The sequence below is a fragment of the Marmota monax genome, unplaced genomic scaffold, assembly GCF_021218885.2.
Source record: "Marmota monax isolate L192 unplaced genomic scaffold, Marmota_monax_Labrador192_F-V1.1 WCK01_AAM20220418_F8-fsc00564, whole genome shotgun sequence".
Classification (NCBI taxonomy): Eukaryota; Metazoa; Chordata; class Mammalia; order Rodentia; family Sciuridae; genus Marmota; species Marmota monax.
Window position 1 is genome coordinate 56302 of NW_026692148.1, and position 20150 is coordinate 76451.

Below are 20150 nucleotides of genomic sequence, written 5' to 3' on the forward strand. Positions count from 1 at the left end.
GGGTCTTTCCCCATCTCCACTTGTGACACACAAGTACTCTTTCACTCTTATATCCTTGCTGAACTTTCTATAAATGGCAGGAGTCACAGTTTGAATGACAGACTAGCTCTACTGGGAGTCCCCAAAAGAGACTTGAGTGAAGTCTGAAGAAGTCTAGGGGGAGCTGCTCATATAGGGAGAACCCTAGGACCCTCTTCATCTGTTTCAGAGCCTCAACACTGAGGTTCTTGGCATCCGTGTCACCCACACATCAGTGGCTGCTGTTTCTAATATCTGGAAAGCTGGGCCTGAGGTGTAAGTGTATTGCAGACTGTTGGTCAGGAAAGGTGTGTCCAGAGTCTGGCTCAGAATCACCATCACATCTTACCAAGCTCTGTCTCCTTCAGGGTGACATCTGCTCTTGAGAACACATTTGCAGGACTCTGGGTCACTTCAGGCCATCTGCACAAGTGCAGGAGAGGTGAGCACTAGGGGAGGCTCAGGCTGCTCACAGGTGGCTGCTTTCAGTGGCCAGCCTATTTCTGCTGCAGTGTTGTGGCTATGAACTGGCCAGGAACACAGGAGAGGTCTCTAAAGGGGGAGGAGAGTGAGACAGACTCCTGGCTTTTTGGGAACTCTCTTGAAATAACTGATCCAAAGCTTGTCTCCTTGCAGGGTTATCCCAGCTTCTCATGGTCCACTTTACGTTCAAGGGACTCTGCCTTGGGTTTCACAGAAATGACATGGCCTCTGGTAGCTCTTAACAACTAGCTATATCACATGCAGCTTGGCCCTCTTTTCCTCATCCGTGAGGCAGCACAGTAGTTCTGGTCCCAGGTGTCACAACACAGTCCTGTTGTAAGGACTGTAGATGGGCTAGCAAAGCCCAATGGCAGCCTCACCACGAGGCAGGTACTGGATTGTATAGTTAAAGAAATTCAGGCCCAGTATGTTAATAAGCAGCAGTGCAGGCTGCAGTGGCAGCCTGGCTTCCAGGCCCTGTTTCTGGCACTTCTTACTCCCTGAAAGAAGCTGTGTGAACACCACAGCTCTCCTGCCCATTCCACCCTTTTGAATGTAAACCTGCCTCCACCTGCTCTGTCTTTTCTTTCAGGGTTCATTTTTAACTTGTGCCCCACCAGCCATAGTGGGCCACAGTGGGGGTCCATGCTGGTGTGGTACTTAGGCCTGGACAGCACAAGTCATTCAAGAGCTGTGCATCCTCTGTGATTATTTCCCTTCTGTCTTCATTTCCTGGTGACTGTCCCTAAGCCTTATTAAGCTGCTTTAAGAACTGAGAGACAGGCCACTGGGACTGCCCAGCTTCACAGTTGGAGCTGCCAAACTAAGTGCAGGGTGGCCCTGTCAAGCTCTGGCCAGGCACATCCTCAGGCCTTCCAAGGACCACACAGTGTCTTCTGGGCTGGCTCTGGCATTTTATGGTAGCCCTTTCTCCATGTCATTACCAGGAACCAGAAGGCACAGAGTCCTAAGGCATGACCCAAAAGAGGCCTGGGAGAGCCTGTACACCACTAAGGACCACAGCAGAGGCCCCAGGACAGGCTTGGAGGTTCACAGGAAAAGCACAGCCAAGCAGTTTGGAGAGAACAGAGTACTGTGAGCACTTGGTCTCCTGACTTCCCACTCCACCCTCAGGAAAGTAGCTATGAAGACCTCACCCACCAAACCACAGGTAGAGGCCCATCAGAACATGGAGGAGGATCCTGGACATGCCCATTGGAACACCTAGTATGGCCAGTGGCAGCCTATTCTATCCAGCACTGACTGTGGATGTGGCCACAGTGCCCCAATAGGACAGACCTTCCCAGGGCCAGTTCCAGACCAGAAAGTGTCTGCAATTGCCCTCCTAGAGAATGTGAAGAGAATTTATGTTCATGTGTACAATGGACCCGAAGCTGTGTGAATATCACAGCTCTCCTGCTTAGTCCATTCTTTGAATATAAACCTGCCTCCACCTGCTCTGTCTTTTCTTTGAGGATTCATTTTTAACTGGTGCCCCACCAGCCACAGTGAGCCACAGAGGGGGTTCACACTGGTGTGGCCATGCTTCAGTACTCATGAGTCTGTCCTCAGCCTGGAATGAGGCCAAGGCATGGGCTGCCAGGGGTTCAGAGGATGCCAAACAGGAAGCCAAGTGAGACCCCGTGCCCACTGCCAGAGAGCTAGGGACACTCCTGCCACCCTCACCCAGAGTAACAGCCTCAAGCCCCATCTCCACTGTGGGAAGGCAACTTGTTCCCTGCCTAGCTGGCCACTTCCTCTCATTGCCTGAGCTTGAAGTGGAAACTGAGAAGAAGGGCACAATGGATGGCCCACCTGTGACCTGCCTCATTCCCAGTCCTTAATGTAGCAGTTTGCCCCCCAGACTCCAGGCTCCCAGAGTGGAGTTGGCAGAGAGTAGGTGGCTGCAGATCCTCTGGGACCCATTTTCTCAGTTCCAGATCAAGATGGAAGAAGGTAGCCAACAATGGAGAGAGGAGGGAGGTGTTTCATCTTTAAAGAAATGGAGGACAGTGAAAAACCATGTCCCTGAAGTACCCCAGTCTATTCCCAAGTCACATTAATCCCAGACAAGAATGTCCAGGTAAATGCCATCCTGAGGGACACTGACTCTCACACAGGGTATATAGGGCAGACCAGAATTATCAGAAGGAGATGCTTTTTTTTTTGCACACAACCTAGGACAGCTGCTTTTTTGGATGCTGGTCATGAAAGAATCAAAGCAGATGAAGGACTCTAATGATGTCACTGCTGTGGCCTGACAAGTAAACCCCTCTCCCTGGATGACTGGCCTGTGTTGGGGGCACCATGGAGATGAAAATTTCCTCTTGTTTTCCAGCTGCCATTGGAAAGCTTTGCAGGAGGTATACTGGGGCAGGGGGAGGGGGCACTGCCTGTCCAACTTGCTACCCTGGGCTTTCTCCATGAACAGTTTTCAATACACCAATGTCACTGGGTATGGTGGCTCACACCTGTGATCCCAGCAGCTCAGGGGGCTGAAGCAGGAGAATTGTGAGTTTAAAGCCTGCCTCAGCAACTTAGCGAGGCCCTATCTCTAAATAAAATATATGAAATGTCTGGGGATCTGGTTCAGTGGTGAAAAACTCCTGTGTCCAATCCCTGGTACCAAAATAAAAAGTACACCAATATCTTACATGCCATCTGTGCATAATTCCTTGGGTCTCTCAGCAATCTGTCACATTACCCTAGTGCAGCTGGGCTGTGGACCAAACAAACAGGCAGCAGGGAAAGAGACTCTGCCACATGCTGGGCATGATGGCTTCCTGCTGAGCCCAAGGGACAGCCCAACATATCCTGACTAGATGCAGCCCAGCTGCCAGGCCCCTCATGCAAGGCAGTGTTCATTGAGTGTTTAGGACCCCCTTGGGGTGGGTCTACAGTAGCCTCTGAGAAAGCTGACCACCAGCTCTCACTTAGAACCTGTTTTCCTCATCAGGCTTGGCAGACATTAGTGCATCCTCAGTGCAAATACATATGAAGTTTCTTGGACATGCAGAAAATCCCCAGTAAGTGAAGTGCGGATGAGCAGGAGTGTAGTCCCAGGCTGGGCCCAGGAAAAAGAAGGTGGGCAGAGGGCTTGCACCTGTGCACTGAGCACCTGTTCATGGGCCAGCCTTTTAGCCAAGCCACCCAGTGGAATGCTGTCAAGGGTGTGAAGGGAACAGGACCATAGTGGAAGCACCCAGAACTGTCCTTCTAAAATGTCACTTCCCCAGGCAGACCTGAGCAAGGATCTCCAGGGGACACATTACTGCCACAGGCTTGGGTAGGCACTGAACACACAGAGAGCCAGAAAAAGGTGGAACTCTCACCCAAGTCCAGGGGTAGACACACCTTTGAGGACCCCTTTCCACTGAGGATGGGAAACATTTGCCTGTCCGTTAAGGAAAGAGGGAACCTAAGTTGACAGCAGAGGGGGCAGAGCCAGGTGGGGAGGTATAGGGGCTCCAGGGGACCTGAACAGAGGGCAACTAGTTGCAAAAGACACTAGCAGTGTCCAGATTCCTGTCTGTCTCCCCCCAGGTACTCATGGGAAAGCTGCCACCTCATTCCACTCACCTGCTGAGGTGGGCCTGAGCTTTTGCCCAAGACCACTGCCAGAGTGCCCCAGCCCTGGCCAGCTGCCCACTACACCCCACACAAACTTTACACACACACGCACTATACTCCCTGGCACTCCCGTGGAAGCCCAGACTGGAAAGCTTTCAGCTGGCTCCAACAGCTGTCCTCCTAACTTCTTCCAAATTTGGACAGACCTTTATCAGGAGCATGGGTCAGGGAAGTTAGAAGCACAGGGTTGAAGCTGAGAATAGTGGCTGAGATGTGACCACTTCTCTCTAATAAACTGGGCACAACTCAGACATCAGATGGGAACAATTCCTGTCCCACCTTCCCTGGGACTGAAAAGACTCCAGAAGGGGAGGAATCTAAGGGTTGTCTCATGTCTGATACATGGTGACCAACAGTGTGGAAGATTGTTTGGAGAAGCAGGGCCCATGGAGGCCAAAGGTGTTGGCTGTCTAGCTATCAGACCACAGGTGGGGACTGTAGGGCAGACCCTTCCCCTGGGACTGTGGAAGCAGCACTCAAGGGTCTCAACTTTTTCCTACAAAGAGCCTTATAGGCCACCATGAGCTAAGTGGACCAGAGTTGTAGGGGCTAGGAATATTATTGAACCTCTTATTAATTCAAGTCAGATCCAAACAGACTTTCCAGTTCACCTGCTGGCCTCTGTGCTTCTTCAGAGCCCCCAACCTGCCTAGGAACTGGGAGGGAGTGGCTTCCAGCAATTGATTGGCTGGCTCCTGGATTTCACCTAGAACCCCTCAGGGCTCTCCTATGACCTCAGGAACTCCAGCCAGGGCTGGAATGACCTGCATGTTCTGTCCAAGGCCAGCTTCAGTCCAACCCCCCACCCCCAGACACTGGGAGGCTTGAGGGGGTCAAGCTGGGCCACTTGGCCTCTTCCTCAACATCTCACTAGAGCCATGGGCCTCCTGGAGCCAACCCTTCAGGGCCTCAGAGCCAGCTCAGGCTGCAGGGGAGCCAATCTGCCTCTTAGATCCCTAGCACAGGTCCCCAGGGAGTTGCTCTCCTGCCTCCTCAGAAGAGGGTCTGGGGGGCTTTGCCTGGAGCTCTGTGTCCTGATGGGAACAGCTGTGTGCAGGTTCTAATTCAGATTTTTGCTCTGTGTGCTGGGATAAGTTACTTCACCTCTGTGTGCCTCTTTCCCCATCAGAGGGATGCTAGGATCAGTGTCTCCAAAATAAGCTGTGTGTTTGGGGGCCAAGAAGGGGTGTCTGCACTTTCCCCTCCAGGCACAGTGCCCCAGCTGCAGACACACCTCTCTTGCCCAAGAAAGCTGTCTCTAATCCCTCATGAAGGTCTTGGGGCACCACCAGGGGCCTGTGTGGGATGGGAGCTCAGTGACCTGGCCCACCTGCCCCAGCAGCAACCCAAGCAGCCCAGTGGTTCCCACTGCACTCCACTGGCCAGGCACCTGGTGGTGTTTTGTTAATTACTAATGACAGCAGAGGTGGCTGCACTCGCATGTGGGTGAGTGGCAGGTGGGTGGTGGGTGAGGAGTGTGGAAGGATGGCACAGCCTGCTCCCTGCCTCCCAGCCAGGGGACCAAGCCCCTCAGCTTATGAAACCAGAGGCCAGTGTGGGCTGGTAATGACATCCTGCTTGCCTAGCTGGCTCCCTCCCTTTCTTAGACTCCTGCACACCTTGAAGAGGGAAGCCTTGTTAGTGGCAGGCCAGGGGAAGAATCTGAGGGACAGGAAAGAGCATAAAGACCAAGGACACCTGCAGGAAGGGAAAGAGGACATTGGGGGGCCTAGACCCAGGAAGAGACCTAACTGTCTGGGCTCCTACCCAGGCTGCAGGGAGCTGGGCATGGAAGGCAGTTGGGTGCTTTGGGTTTTGTTTTTGGTGATTAAAATTTCATTTGTATTTTGTTCTAAACAAAGTGATAAATGTGCACAGTTTGGATGATCAGATAGTTCTGTAGGGCTTGGGATGGAACCCATCTCCTCTTCTGTAGCTCCCTACATTCTCCATCCTCCTCCTGGTATTTAGACTGGTTCTTTTAATATTTACTTCTCAATAGCAATGTTGCTTCTGCTTTTCCCTTTTATTTTCAGATTTAGAAATTACCCATTAACATCCCACTGTGAAGAGTCAAAATTTGTTCTCTCACAGAGGCCAGATGCACACACATGTGTGCACACACACAGCACAGTCTTCTTGATTCCTCCCCTCCTCATGAATCAGGATTCAGTGTGTAGGGCATGTTTCTTTGCATACATTGGTCACTGCTGAGTAATATGTTGTAATTAATCTCTGTACAACTTCTTGGGTTTTTTTACTTAATAATTGCCTCAGTTTGGGGAGATATTCTCTATGTTTTCTTTACTTATTTATCCCCAAACCCTGCCATGGATTATGAATCTTCTTGTACTGAAAATATCAGGCCACCTATGCACTTATTTTTTCCTGGAGCCTCCAAGATGGCCCAGTGATTTGCCCTCCAGGAACTTCTGCCCCTGTCCTGCTGCATGGCACAGGGTGGATCTGTATGACCAACAGAGGATGGCAGAAGCCATGGCTCTCTCCCTGGTGCCAGGTTTAGGTTACACAGCACACTGTATCTCTTGTCTTGGTGGTGATCATATTCTCTCTCTCTCTCTCTCTCTCTCTCTCTCTCTCTCTCTCTCTCTCTTTCTCTTTCTCTCTCTCTTCCTATCTCTCTCCATCTTTTTCTCTTCCTGTATCTCTCCTCTCTATCTCTCTCTCCCATTTTCTCTCTGTCTCCATTTCTCCCTCTCTCTTTCTCTCTCTCCACCTTTCCTCTTCCTCTCTGCTTTGCTCTCCCTCTCTTCTTTTACTTTATTCCTTTCTTTCTCTCCCTCTTTCTCTCTCTTTCTCCCTGTCTTTAGCTACCTCTCCCTTTTTCTGTCTCTCCTCTCTTCCTCTCTGACTTCTTCTCTTCCTCTTGTCATTTGCTTTGAGGGAGGTCCCTGCCCCATCATGAGCCACTCTGTGAATGGGTTCACTTGGCTAGAATTGTAAGCATCTTGCCATTAGCCATGCTAGGATACTGTTTTGGAAGTGGTCTTTCAGCCCCCATCAAGACTTGGGAGGACTGTGCCCCGGCCATCCTCTTAGCTGCAAGAATCCCCATGACATGCAGAGAAAGAGTTCTCCACCATTCTGCTTCCAGATTTCTGTCCCCCCCAAAACTGTTCAATAGTAAACCTTTGTTCTGGGATAACTCTTTACACAGCAAAAGATAAGTAACAACAGAGCCATTTGTCTTTAGGCACTCACATGTCTTGGTCACCTTCACACCTGCTGCACCAGCAAGAACTTCCTTCTGCTCCAGCCTGGTAAGTTCTCCCATCAGCTTCTGGGTGGAATCCCCTCCTTTCCACATCCCACACAGCCCTATATTTTGGACAGCTCTCTGGTTTTATCCTGAGTGGCAGGAGTACCAGCCCACCCTGCCCTGCCTCAGCCAGCATCCCAGCCCTGATCTTCCAGAAGAAAGGCCTGAAAGTGGAGCTGTTTTTGTTAATTTAATGAGTTCCTAAAGCACATGGACACATTAATTCAGATTTCTGTCAACAGCCTTGATATGAACTGCATGGTTGCATGTTGAAAACCCAGCTGCCTAGAGCACCTGCTGGCTCCTCCTCTGGGCCCACAGTTTTAGGTGGTTTGAGACCACCTGAGCTACCAAGATTTCTGTTACTGTGGTAAAATAAGTGAGACAATTACCTTAAAAAGAGGGCATTCATGTTTCCAGAGGTTTTAGTTCATGGTCACCTGGTCCTGTTACTTTTGGGCCTGTGGCAGGGCAGCACATCATGGCAGGAATGAAGCTGCTCACCTCACGGCAGCCAGGAAGAAAACAGGAAGAGACCAGGGGCCCACTCTTCCCTGGAGAGCACACTCCTATCAACCTAGGACTCCTACTAGGCTCACTCTCTACAGGTTCCACTACCTCTGGATAGGGCCATGGGCTGGGGACCAAGCCTAACACATGGGCCTCTCAGTGACACTCAAAGTCCAAACAATGGCACCACTGGGCTGGGCTGTCTGCCTGGACTGCAAGGTGCTGGTCAACCTCCTCCACCTTCACTGCTTATCAGCTTCTGTTAGCTTCCCCTGTCCATGTCTCCCAGCATGAGCAGCAGACCCCTGAGCACAGAGTGGAGCCATCCTCAAGCACACTTGCTCCAGGCCTATCTTTTGACCAGGTTGTCATCCTCCCTGGAGATTCCTCACAGTCTCTCATGTGGGTGAATCCTGGAGCAAGAATGTGCAGGTGTACAAGCCAAGTCATCTTGTGTATGATCAGAACTCCAGGTCACGTGTGACAGAAACTACCTGAAGCAAAAGTGAGTTCTGTGTGGTGACTCCAGGGTGTGTCACTCCAGGGCTTACCGGCCTCCTGGCTCTTCACCATCCCTGACCCATGGGGGTTCAGCAGAAACTCCAGATTTCCTCCTTCCTGCATCTAGTGACCCCATGCATGGGGATTCTCTAGCTGAATGGCTCCAGCTGAAGCCACAGGTAGTGAGCCTTGACTGGCCCAGCCTGTCACAGGCCTTTCCCTGAGCATGTCACTGTGGCTTGGGGTGTCCCGAGCAAGGGTCAGAGCCAGCCTCCACCCACCCATGGAGATGGGGTTTCTCAGTGTAAAATCAAAGCTCTGTTGCAAGAGAAAAAAACACCAGGTGGGGAAATTGAGGCTGAGGCTTTTTACAGAAGTGTAGAAGCTCCAGGGACTCATGAAGCTTTGTTCCGAAGGCCTAGTAAGGCACTGTCTCCTCCCACTAGCACCCTGTCCCATCTCCTGGTAATTCTTTTCCAATGCCAGCAGGGAAAAGTGTGTTTAGGGCCACATTATTAACTTGCCAATCTCATTTCTGGGACACAAATGCTAAAAGCTTAGACGACCCACTTGGCATATAATGAGATCTCCAGGACAAGTTACTTGGGAAAATGCCAGGCAGGATCCATCATGCTCATAGGGAGAGAGAGCCAATCAACTAGAGCAACAATTGGATTCAGCCTCCAGCAGGGCCAAGAAGGAGGGCAGAGCCTCACTGCTCACTCTACTCGAGCCAGTCTTCCAACTCATTCATTTCTTTGTCACCTGCCCAAATGAGTCGTGGCTGAAAAAGGGGAATAATAAGGGACAGAGCAGTGCTGAGGAGGGACAGATGTTCAGGCAGGTGGGCAGAGATCAAGTGCCAGACTCAGCTCTTGCCTCTCTGGCCAGCAACACTCATGTGCTCTGGGTGCCTGGGACATGTCCCCCAGATGAGGACCAGTGACCACCCTCACATACCCTATCCATGGCTTTGCCCATGGTGGAGCTCCAGCACCCCCTCTGGTGCAGTAGATAACCCCACCCTTGTCTATTCAGCAAGTGATTGAGAGCTACCAATTCCCAGCCCCCCAGCCTTATGTCTATTCATAACACTGACATATGGTACCTCCACATGGATCCACTGGTCCAAGGAAGCTGCTAATTGAGAGAGTGAGGCATGTCCTCATTAGATCCCTGCTGAAGCAGAACAAATGTAAGATGCTAGGGAGCAGAGGGCAGCCTGAGGGTACTGTGTGGGTCTGCATGCAGCATTGCAGGGGTAAGGGAGGAAGGAAGGGGAACATGGGCAGGCTGCAGGCTTGGCAGTGGGTTCTGGGTCTCAGAAGACTCCTGGGCCTCAGTTGATGAAGTCCTAAGGAACTGGGCTGGCCATCCTGGCCCAGGCAAGAGCTCAGCTGACAGCAGGCCCCATCATCTCCCTTCATTTCACACCAAAGAAATGCTGAGCCAGTGACCATATATGCACCAGAGGCTCAGCAGCCCAGAAAATAAGGCCCTAAAATGTTCTAGTTCTTTCTGCAACAAAGATGTTCTATGTCATATTGAACCAAAGTCCTGAGAGTTCTAGACCAGAGTCTTCTGTTTTTATTGGGGGTGGCCTGGCCCCATATCAGTGATTATGGTATTGCTACTCACCAGTGCTTTCCCCACCAGGCCCCCACTCCATTCTGTGGTCCCTCCCCAGTGCCCAGCTGAGGATTAACCACCAAAAAGCCCTACTCCTGGGAATGGAGAAGGCAGAGCTGAGACAAAAGTCAGGGTCTCAGGGTCCTAAGCAGCCTTTCCTCCCCATGCAGCTCTGGAGCTTGCTGCCTGGAAAGCAGCTTCTTCACCAACTGGCCACGTACATCCTAGGTGACCAGTGGGTTTGAGATTTATGGCCACCACCTCCCAGGAGGTGTAGGATCATGGTCCCCTGACCTAGTATGACCATCTGCCCCTGCAGTGATAGGAAGTCAGAGGAGATGGAAATGGGATCCAGGACATGAAAGGCTAGGATGCTTAGGATGCTCAGGCTGTCTAGGGGAAGTGCTGGGGGTGGGGCTTGCCCTTGGCTCCAGCTGAGCTTCTGAACCTCTGGGAAACTAGAAAGCTCAGGATGCCCTTCCATTGGCCTGAGCTTGCTCTCTGTGAAGTGGCAGTCTCATGGGGTATGACTAAGGCGTTCACCTGCTCCTTCTTGGCAGGGGTAGATCTGGGGCCTGGAACTAGCACCCCAACAGTGTGGGCTTTTCCCAGGGAGTCAAGCAGGGGCAGAGTCTTATCCCTCAAGGGCACAGCCTGCTAGAGAGGGGCCCCCATCAACTCCCTCCAGGCAGCTGGAGTGAAGGGCTACTGCCAAGACAGCTCTGACTCCAGGTCCACCAGCACCATTATTCCAGCCCTGTTGGGCCATCTGGGTGTTCTGACTTTTCCAGCCTCACCCTGGACAAGGTGCTTCTGTCCCAACAGAATGTTTTGGGGGGCTCTGCCCCTGGCCCTTGTCCTGGCTTACAGTGTTCACATCTACTGCAGATGCTGGGCCAACCGCATGTCAGGCACTGCTGTACAACGAGGCATCTGCTGCTACCGTCTTGGGGCAGATGACTGCCAGTGAGCTAAGTGTGTAAGAGGGAAGGGATGCCATAGGAACCCCTTCTTGCAGGGAGAATGGGGTTGAAGAGGCAGACACCTGTTAGCTGGGGGAGCAGGGACCACATCTGAGGGAGAGTGCTGGGATCACATGGGCTCCAAGGTTGGGGTGGGGCCCAGAAGCCAGATCCTAGACACAGGTAGCTTGGGCCCAGCCTCAGAGAGGGTGCAGGACCCTGCAGGACAGGATTGGCATGCCCCTGTCATGCCTGGTCCAGTGGTCTTAGGCATGTCCCTTCCCTCTCAGTTCTTCAGGACCTGAAAGAAAGTGTTGGTGTCTTCAGGTGCTTTCATTTCCTGATCCCTGAGCTCAGAAAGATAGGGGCTTCATCAGCACACACATGCTTGCCATCTGCAGGGTCCTCTGACCAGGAAGTGACAGGACCCCAGCAACCCTACTAGACTCCCCTCAGGGTGTGCAGGAAGAGCCTCCACCCTGCACCCAGAGGCTGAGGCTCCTACAGAGCTTGAAGTGGTGGTCATTGAGGTCCCCATGCAGAGAAAGACCCTTTGTCAGCTTTCCTCAGTCTCCTAGGTTGCAGCAAGAACCACATGGTAAAAGGTATGGCCAGGATGCTGGGCAGGAAGCTGACTGAAATATGAGATCCTGCCTGCTTTGCCTGCCTGCAAAGCCAGTCCACTGGACCCAGAACCCCTCAGAGATATTGGGCCCCAAGGAAAGAGAGGTGTAGAGTGTCATTAAGGAAACAGCCCAGTCACCAAAGCCTTGTTTTGGTTGGGAGGGTCTGAGGCTGGAAAGAAGGCCCCATGGGCACCCCCAGAGTCCCTGCTCTAGAGTAATACTCACTCAGACCATGAGGGATTCTCCTTGGTGACAGAGAACATGGCAGGATAGCGTGTACTCAGTCCTAATGTGCTGGACTTGGAGTCCTGGGCTCTCAGCCTTCTGTAACCAGCACACCACAGTAGGACCAGCCCCTGTTGCCTTAAACAGACAGCAAACTGGGGCTAAGAAATCCTGAGGCACTTGCCCAGGTCACTCAGGGCTACTTATTGCCAAGCTGCACTATGAATCTAGGTTCTGATCAGCTTCCATGCAGCCCAAGGTATGTAGACCTGTAACACCAGACCAGAAGAGCCTACATTCTCTGGATGGTCTGCCAGCTGCATCCAGAAGTCCAAGGGAGCATGGCAGGTGGACCCATTTCCCCTTTTCCCACCTTTCGGTAACCTATACCCAGCCACTGACCATGTGCCAGAGGCCTCTGCCTGCCGTGACTCAGCCCAGCTGTTACTCAGCCTCCTGTTTGCTGGTTCTTGCCTTTTTTTTAACTTTTCAAAGTATGACTTCACCATTGAGTCCTGGCAGGGTGACTTATGCAGCACTGGCAGGGCCTCCTCTCAAGCCTCAGTCCATGCATGCCCAGGAGTGTCCTTGGCTTCCTCTCACCAAGTGGCTGAGAATTAGATGCTGGGATGAGGCATCCTTGGACTCTGGTCCTGGACAGACTGTCACCCCCAGGGCCAGCAGTCTGTTCATAGTCACCCTCCCTAGGTACCTCCAAATCCAAGGACCCAATGTCCATGACATTGTAGATTGGAGACCAAAGGCCAGAAACCCTCCAAGAGATGAGCACCCAGAGTCCCCTTCCAAAGAAAGAGGCAAGAAATGGGGTTTGTCATGGGAAGGCTCAAGAGGTGGGTCATTGCCATGAGAGGCTGGGGCATCATGTGGATAAGGGCTGTCCCTGGGGGAAGGCAGCTTCCCTGAAACTCAGCACGGGCAGTAGAGGCTGCTGTTTTGTTAGGCACTGAGTCCCCTGTCCTTAGGAACCAAGCAGGGAAGGACAGCTGCCAGCAGACAGCCCTGATGCAGATGGGATCCTTCTCAGGACTGAGCCCAGCACGGTACAATTGGTGGAGTGTTAAAAGTGGAGATTTGCCATGTTGAAGTTGAGGCCTGGGTTTAGTCTATGTGGACTTATTTAGGATTCCTGTCTCTACTCATTCTGAAATGGACTTATTGTCCCCCTTGAGGGCAGTGCTCTGGTGCCAATGAGACAATGTGGGAGCCATCAAGTGTAGAACCCAGTTCTTATCCCTGTATCTTGAAGGTTCTCCACCTCTGGGAATGTTTGCTGCCCACAGGGGCCTGCTGAAAAGCAGTTCGCCTACACTCCACAGGGGATCTGGGAGGAGAAAAAGAACTGCTTTGGTGACAGGTAGTGAAGGATTCACTATGTTTTAAATGCAAAATCACAATAAACTGCAAACAATTCATAGGAAATAAAGTTGTACATGACCAAAAAATGAGCTATTTGTTTTACAAATATCTACTCACAGTCTGTGGTTTGTTTCTTCATTATCTTTTTTTCTTTTTCAGACCATAAGTTATTGATTCATTGATTGATTCATGCATTATTTATGATGGGATCTCATTTTGTTGCCAGGCTTTTCTTAAACTCCTGGACTCATGCATTCCTACTACCTGAGTCTCATGGGTTCTTAAAAGTTTTAAATTTTATCAAAGTCTCAATTTACCAGTATTTTCTTACACGGATTATAAGTTGATATTGAATTAAAAAGCTACTGTAAAATGCAAGGCTACCTAGATATTTTCTCATGTTATTTTATAAATGTCTTAGAGTTTCATTTTTAATTTTAGATTTACAAATTTAACTCAAAGAAGTAAAGAGCAAAATGATTGGTATCAGATACTGAGCTCAAAACAGACACTGAGATAAATCCACACATGTAGAATCATCTAATCCTTGACAAGATGTCAAAAACATACATTGGAGAAAAGACAGCCATTTTTAACAAATGGTGTTGAGAAAATGGATAGCATATGCAGAAGAATAAAATGAGACCCCTTATTATATCTTTAAAATTAACTAAATGTAAGTTTAAAATGTTTCACCACAAAAACATAATAGATGAGCAATGAAATAGATAGATAATATTAATAAGCTTGACTTTTGAATCAACCTACATTTTGTGTGTGTATGTGTGTGTGTATAAAAGCACATGGCACCCCATAAATATATATAAGTTCTCTTCTCAAAACAATGTTAATAATGTAATAAAAATTAGATCTAAGACACAAGTTCAGTTAATATTCATTGAAAGGAGAAAGGATTGTATTAGTGTTATGGTTGGAATGTGGAATGTTCCCCACAGGGCTCATGTGCTGAGAGCATGGTCCCCTGTGCATCAAGGTTCAGAGGTGGAGTTTTTAGGCAGTAACTGGATCATGAGTGCTCTGACCTCATCAAGGGATTAATCCATTGATAGCTGAATGGACTTCTAGAAGGTGAGACCTAATGGGAGGTCACTTGAAACTTGGCCTGAAATTTATCTTCTCCACAGCCCATACTCTCCCACTCTTTCTTTGCTTCCTGGATGCCCTGAATTGAACAGCCCTTCTTCACTAAGCCCTCTACCATGCTATTCTGCCTCACCTCAGATCCAAGAAATGGAGCCAGCCAACAAAGGATGTAGAGAAAGCAATACTTAGAAGAAAGATTTTAGCACAGGATGAATATATTCAAAGAAGAAAGCTGTAACATCAATAATTTAAGGATCCATTTTAGGAAAATAGAGAAAGAGCCTAAATAAATCAGGAAAAGATAAAATTAGAACAAAAATCAATGAAGTTTTTTTTTAAATCAATATCAAAAAAGTCAACAAAATCCAAAGCTAATTTTTAAATAACATCAACAGAACATGAGCTTCTAGCAGAAAACTACAAACTGATTTCTCTGACAGCAGTGAAAGCGTAATAAAGTAAAACCAGAGGTGTGTCCTGGGGGGAGGGGAGAGCAGGTTTTGTCCTGACAGGGCAGAGTGCTGCTCATGAAATGAAGTCAGCAAAATGGAAGTCACCACCTCTTTCAAATGAAACAATACAGTGACTGAAGGGGGGGTGCAAAGGCACTCTTCTCCTGGAGCAGAGCAGCTGTGCCTCCTCTACTCACACCAATTCAACCCAGAAGTGGACGTGGAGCATCCCGCTTCATTTCTCATGGCACCTTCTGGCCTGAGATCCATTGCACCTGCCTTAGCCAGTGAGTGGGCCCGGTACCATGGGAGCTGCTGGGCCCTGGGTCTTCACCCTCCAGCACAACCACAACTGGCCCAAATAGCCTCCATCATCTTCCCAATGAATGCCCACCAGTGGCTACATGGAGTGTCTAGGGAGGGTGGACTGCTCACCTTCCAGGCTTCATCCCTATCAGATCATTTTAGCAGACCTCAGAGTATTTGTGAGAACTTCCAGAACTAGCAGCATTTCAAAATCCTAGTTCACCGGCAACTTTCTGAGACTTTGGATGTGTGAACACATTCCTGCTTCCTTGGGGGAGTATTCAACACAAAGACCCAGAACTCTTCTTGGAGCTCTGAAAAGAGGAAAACTGTGGGATGAAAAAGGAGGCTAGAATGTAAGGAAACTTAGAAAGTTTCTGAAGGATGTGGGACAAGCTGAGAGAGCTACATTCAATGCCATATTATCTCACACCCATGCATAAAATGTGCCTAATGACAGTTGCCATCACTGCCTTGTATGTGCAGCAATCTTTATTTTTAATCATCATCACCATTACACAGAGGACCCAAGGTCAGAGCAGGTTCATGGGTTAATGTGGGTCAGGATTTGGAGTTGGCTGTCTTGCTCCACATGTTGGTTCCTACTCTAGACATTTCATCTTAAAACATAGGTCTGATTGATAATGGCGCAGTGGATAACTGAAGCCCACTACAACCATGGAAGAGGCCATGTGGAAGAGTTTGCAGGAATGGCAGTACAAAAGCAACTTTGATCAGATGATCTTCTACAAGACTGCAGAAGTGGGTCAGGTTTCAGGGCCCAGACCCAAGTGTTGGTTTGCACAGCAGGGTTTGGTACAGTCTATCACACACCTATGTGTTGGCTTCAAGGCATCTAGCTCTCTAAATAGCGGTTCCCTCCAGCTGGTTGACAGGGCATTCTCTTTGCAATAATCCCAGCACTACAGCCTCCGTACTCCTGATTCCAACTCTGCCTTGAGGTTCAGGGTCAGGATAGAGAGGAGTAACCAGCCCAGTAACAAGGTCTCCCTCTGCTTTCTTGGCTCTGCAGAAAGGAAAAGTTGCATTAGCCTCATTCAGGCCACCTGCCTGGGAACTGGCACCTCTTTACAGAAAAGAGTGGTCATAAATCAAGAAAATAGCCACTACTTCAACATGATATTCCAGAAGAGGGTGGCAGTGGGGAGTGCTTGGTCAGGGGAATCTAGCTCCTCAGATGCCCCAAGGACATGTGTCTGGTCTTTACTGTATTTACTGAAAAAAATTTTCTCTATGTAATCTCTGCAATTCTAACAAGAATATAAAGAACCAGCCCTCATTGGAAGCAACCCAATGTTCTCAGATTAGCTTACTCTTTCACATGACCCGTCTTGTGCCTTTGTCTCCCACATTATCCTTCCAAAGCTCATGGTCCTAGCCTCAGTATCCTTGAATTGGGTCAGGACCCCTGGTTTTCCCTGATATAAATAACATCTCTTACCAGGTTCTGGCACTTACCTAATCTATGTGGTTCTTGGAAGGGACAGGAGAGACTTGGAATAAGCTTGAGCTAGGGGCCCTGCCTGGGTCCCTCAGATCTGATTCCCTTAAGATGTTAGGTGATATACTGTGTCCCCAGAATTGTGGTTTGCCCTTGGGAGCAGCTCTTTCTTGGGACTGACCCAGCTCACTCCAGGACACAGGTCCACATCACTGTCACCATATCCTGCCTGATATGGGACTAGCACCAGCCTGGTATACCTGACCTGCTTCTCAGCTTGGCCTGTGCCTTTCTTACCCAAACCCCACCTAGGTATGTGGAGTTTAAGACTGCAGAGGAGATGAAGGATTCAAGGATGCAGATGTCAGAAGTTTTCCAGTGCTTGCATCCTCCTGTACCTTCAAGGCTGGTTCTTCCAAGGCCCCCGGTCCCTGAGGCTGTCCAACACTCAGGCAGAATTTTCTCATTCCCACAGGAACTCATGATGGTAGCAAAGGGGGTCAAAAAAGGTTTTTGTCCCAAATAAAAACTTTTCCTTTAGTATTGGGGATTTTGTCTTGCAAGCACAACTGCCCCCTAGCATCTGAGGTCCCAGCCACCCTGTGTTTTGAACTCTGTAATAAATGGACCTTGTACACAGCTCTTTTCTCTCATTGCTTGGCTGAATACTAATGCACCATCTGCCAGTAATTTAAGTCCTGGGCAGAGAGATGGATTATCAGTTGCTCCAAATATCCTCCCATGTGACTATCCTAGATGTTCCATCTGGTGCACTGTCACCTCCCTTGGTTCCTCAGATCAGGTTGTCTTGGTGCATTGCAGAATAGGTTAGATCCTTTGAACTCTGCCTTCTTCCAAGTGTTTAAGATGAAGCTGGATCCCCCATCCATGCACTTTTCTGGTTCTCCTTGTCTTAGTGTTCCTCTCCAGAAAGATCTGCCCAAGGGTCCTGGTTTATTAGCAACCAAACTCAAGGTGCCCAAGACGATGGTGTCCAAGGAAATCCCACCTAAAGACATACAGGAATACATGGACATCATTAATAAGATATTCAGGTGTAGTAATTTTGCCATGTTGAAGCTCTCCCACCTGTCCCAGGAGAGCCTGCTAGAAACTTGAGAGAGGAAGAACTGGAGCAACAGGCAGAAGGGGATGATTTATACACAGATCCAATCTCCTGAGTTACATTGATGAGGAATTTGTTTCTAAGATATGCTGGGCCTAGAATCTTGGTGTCTTCAAGTTTTCAGGACCTGCGGAAATAAGCTTCATACTTTATATTCTCAATATTGTGTGTGTGTGTGTTTTGTGTGTGTACATGTATGTGTATGTGTGTATAGCTGTTGATAATATTTAAAAACCCTACTTTGTGGACAAAGCTTCCTGTTCTCCTAGAAGACTTGCTGACTTGGGATCTTTTCCACCCAAGGTCACTCACACTCTCTTCTTTGTCTTCCCAGGTGGAGACCACGATTCACTCCCAATTCCTAGAAGAATTACTTTCCTCCAAACTATACATGAATATCTTGGACCTAACAAAAGTGCTAAAGCAGGAGAAAGGACTCACTCCTGACCAAGTAGAGATGAGAAAGGGGGTCTCCCAGTACACCATGGTCTAGAGGTACACCAGTCATTTAAAAGATGAAGAGACACCTGATAAACAAGTGCAGAGACACCAGGAACACCAGGGGAAAAAGAAAAGATAGAGAAGGGAGAGATGGTCACCAACTAGAACTACAGAGGTAGAAGCACCAGTTTTACTAGGATTTGGGGAAGGAGATCAAGTAGATAAGGCAGAGAGGAGTATCTGATAGAGTAGGAGAAAAAGGGACACAAGTAGACAGGAAAGTGAGTGGCCATGGGTGAACAAAGGGGCAAGAGATCATAAGTAGATGAGGAAAGGGTCATTATCTATCCCTATTCTGCCTGTGATACTTGGCTTCTTGAGTGAGACTGCTCCAGGATAGAAGATGTAGGTGATGACAAAAAGGAAGGGGACAAGAGAGTCAGGGATGAGCTCAGGTTATCAAGCTGAATAGAAGGCCAGGAGAGTGGCCAACATAGCCTCAGTCTGTCTCTCTGAGACCAAGATGGGTGACACCTCTAGTTCCCAAATCCTATTCAAATATACATTTCCTGAGTCCCTGTGGCCCTTGTCATGCATAACGAAGAGTGAGCCAGTGCTCATCTCCTCTTGCAGCTGGTAGAGAAACACTTCCTGCCCTGGAGGGAAGTAAGAGGGGTGCATATACCTCAAGGTTATGGTATGTCACATCAGAACTCAAGAGCTTTCAAGGCAGCTGCCTGCCAAGGTAAACACAAACATAACCATTGCACTGATCAGGTGATCAGCATGGAGATCTGGCCCAAAGAGGTGACTTACCAGGCTTCTTGGGACTTGAAGCAGGGCAGGGCTACAGAGTTGCTGGGACCAAAGGATACTAGTATCCTTCTGAATTGTCATGGATCTCTCTCATTGGGAGCCATCCAGTCTACCTATCCTCCCCAGAACATCAGATCCTCCTCTGTAAATCTGGGGAACTAATGTGTAGTGGGAGCCAAAACACCTACTCCTACTGGGGGGTCATGTGAGACATCCAGTGCATGCACTGGAGACAATGACCTCCAAAGCCTTGACTTGCTCCTAGCATCCCAGCACTGCCTCCTTCCCTGTGCACTGTCCCATGGCCAGAAACCTCACACAGAAACTCTCTTCTCAGGACATCAAGCACACCAGGCCCCTACTGTGTAGAGGAGGCTTTAGTCCCCATCTCACTCCAGCACCATCTACCACCCTGGGACTATCCCAAAGCCATGGAATTTGCATGGAACTCCTCAAATTCCACCCCCCTCCAGTTGCCAATCCAAAGAGTGAGCTGGATATTTAGTCATGTGGAAAACATGCCCCATTCTGTATCTACCCTCCAGATCTATGGAGTGCAAGATCTGGCTCTGGAGCTGTTTGGGACCCCACAGCCTCAGAAAAGGAAGTGCAAGTCATCAGACAACAAGAAGAAGCAGAAGACACTGAGGACACTAGGGTTGGTGGGTTGTGTGTCCTCTGGGTTGGCTTCCCTTCGTATGGGGTCTTGGTGAAATTGCACCCTAAGGGCCAAAGGGTCCTTCTCACTCAGAATAGTTCTTGCTGTTCCTCAGAAAAAGGAAGGAAAGGGGAGGGTTTGGGGTGTGTGGAAAGAGTAAAATTCCATGTGTATATATGCCACATTTTTTTATCCATTCACCCACTGAAGGGCATCTAGCTCTAAGTTTAGCTATTGTGAATTGTGCTGCTATAAATATTGATGTGGCTGTGTCCCTGTGGTATGCTGTTTTTAAGTCCTTTGGGTATAGTCCAAGGAGAGAGATAGCTAGGTCAAATGGTGGTTCCATTCCCAGATTTCCAATGAATCTCCGTACTGCTTTCTATATTGGCTGTAACAATTTGCAATCCCACCAGCAATGTATGAGTGTAACTTTTTTCCCACATGCTCTCCAACACTTATTGTTGTTTGTCTTCATTATAACTGCCATTCTGACTGGAGTAAGATGAGATCTTAGAGTAGTAGTTTTGATTTGCATTTCTCT

The 20150-nt window shown here is 49.1% G+C and overlaps 1 pseudogene; it reads left to right on the plus strand.

The window, feature by feature from the left end:
* LOC124076240 (E3 ubiquitin-protein ligase RNF213-like) overlaps positions 1–17684 on the plus strand; it is a 73752-nt pseudogene extending 56068 nt beyond the window's left edge.
* The last annotated feature ends 2466 nt before the right edge of the window (positions 17685–20150 follow it).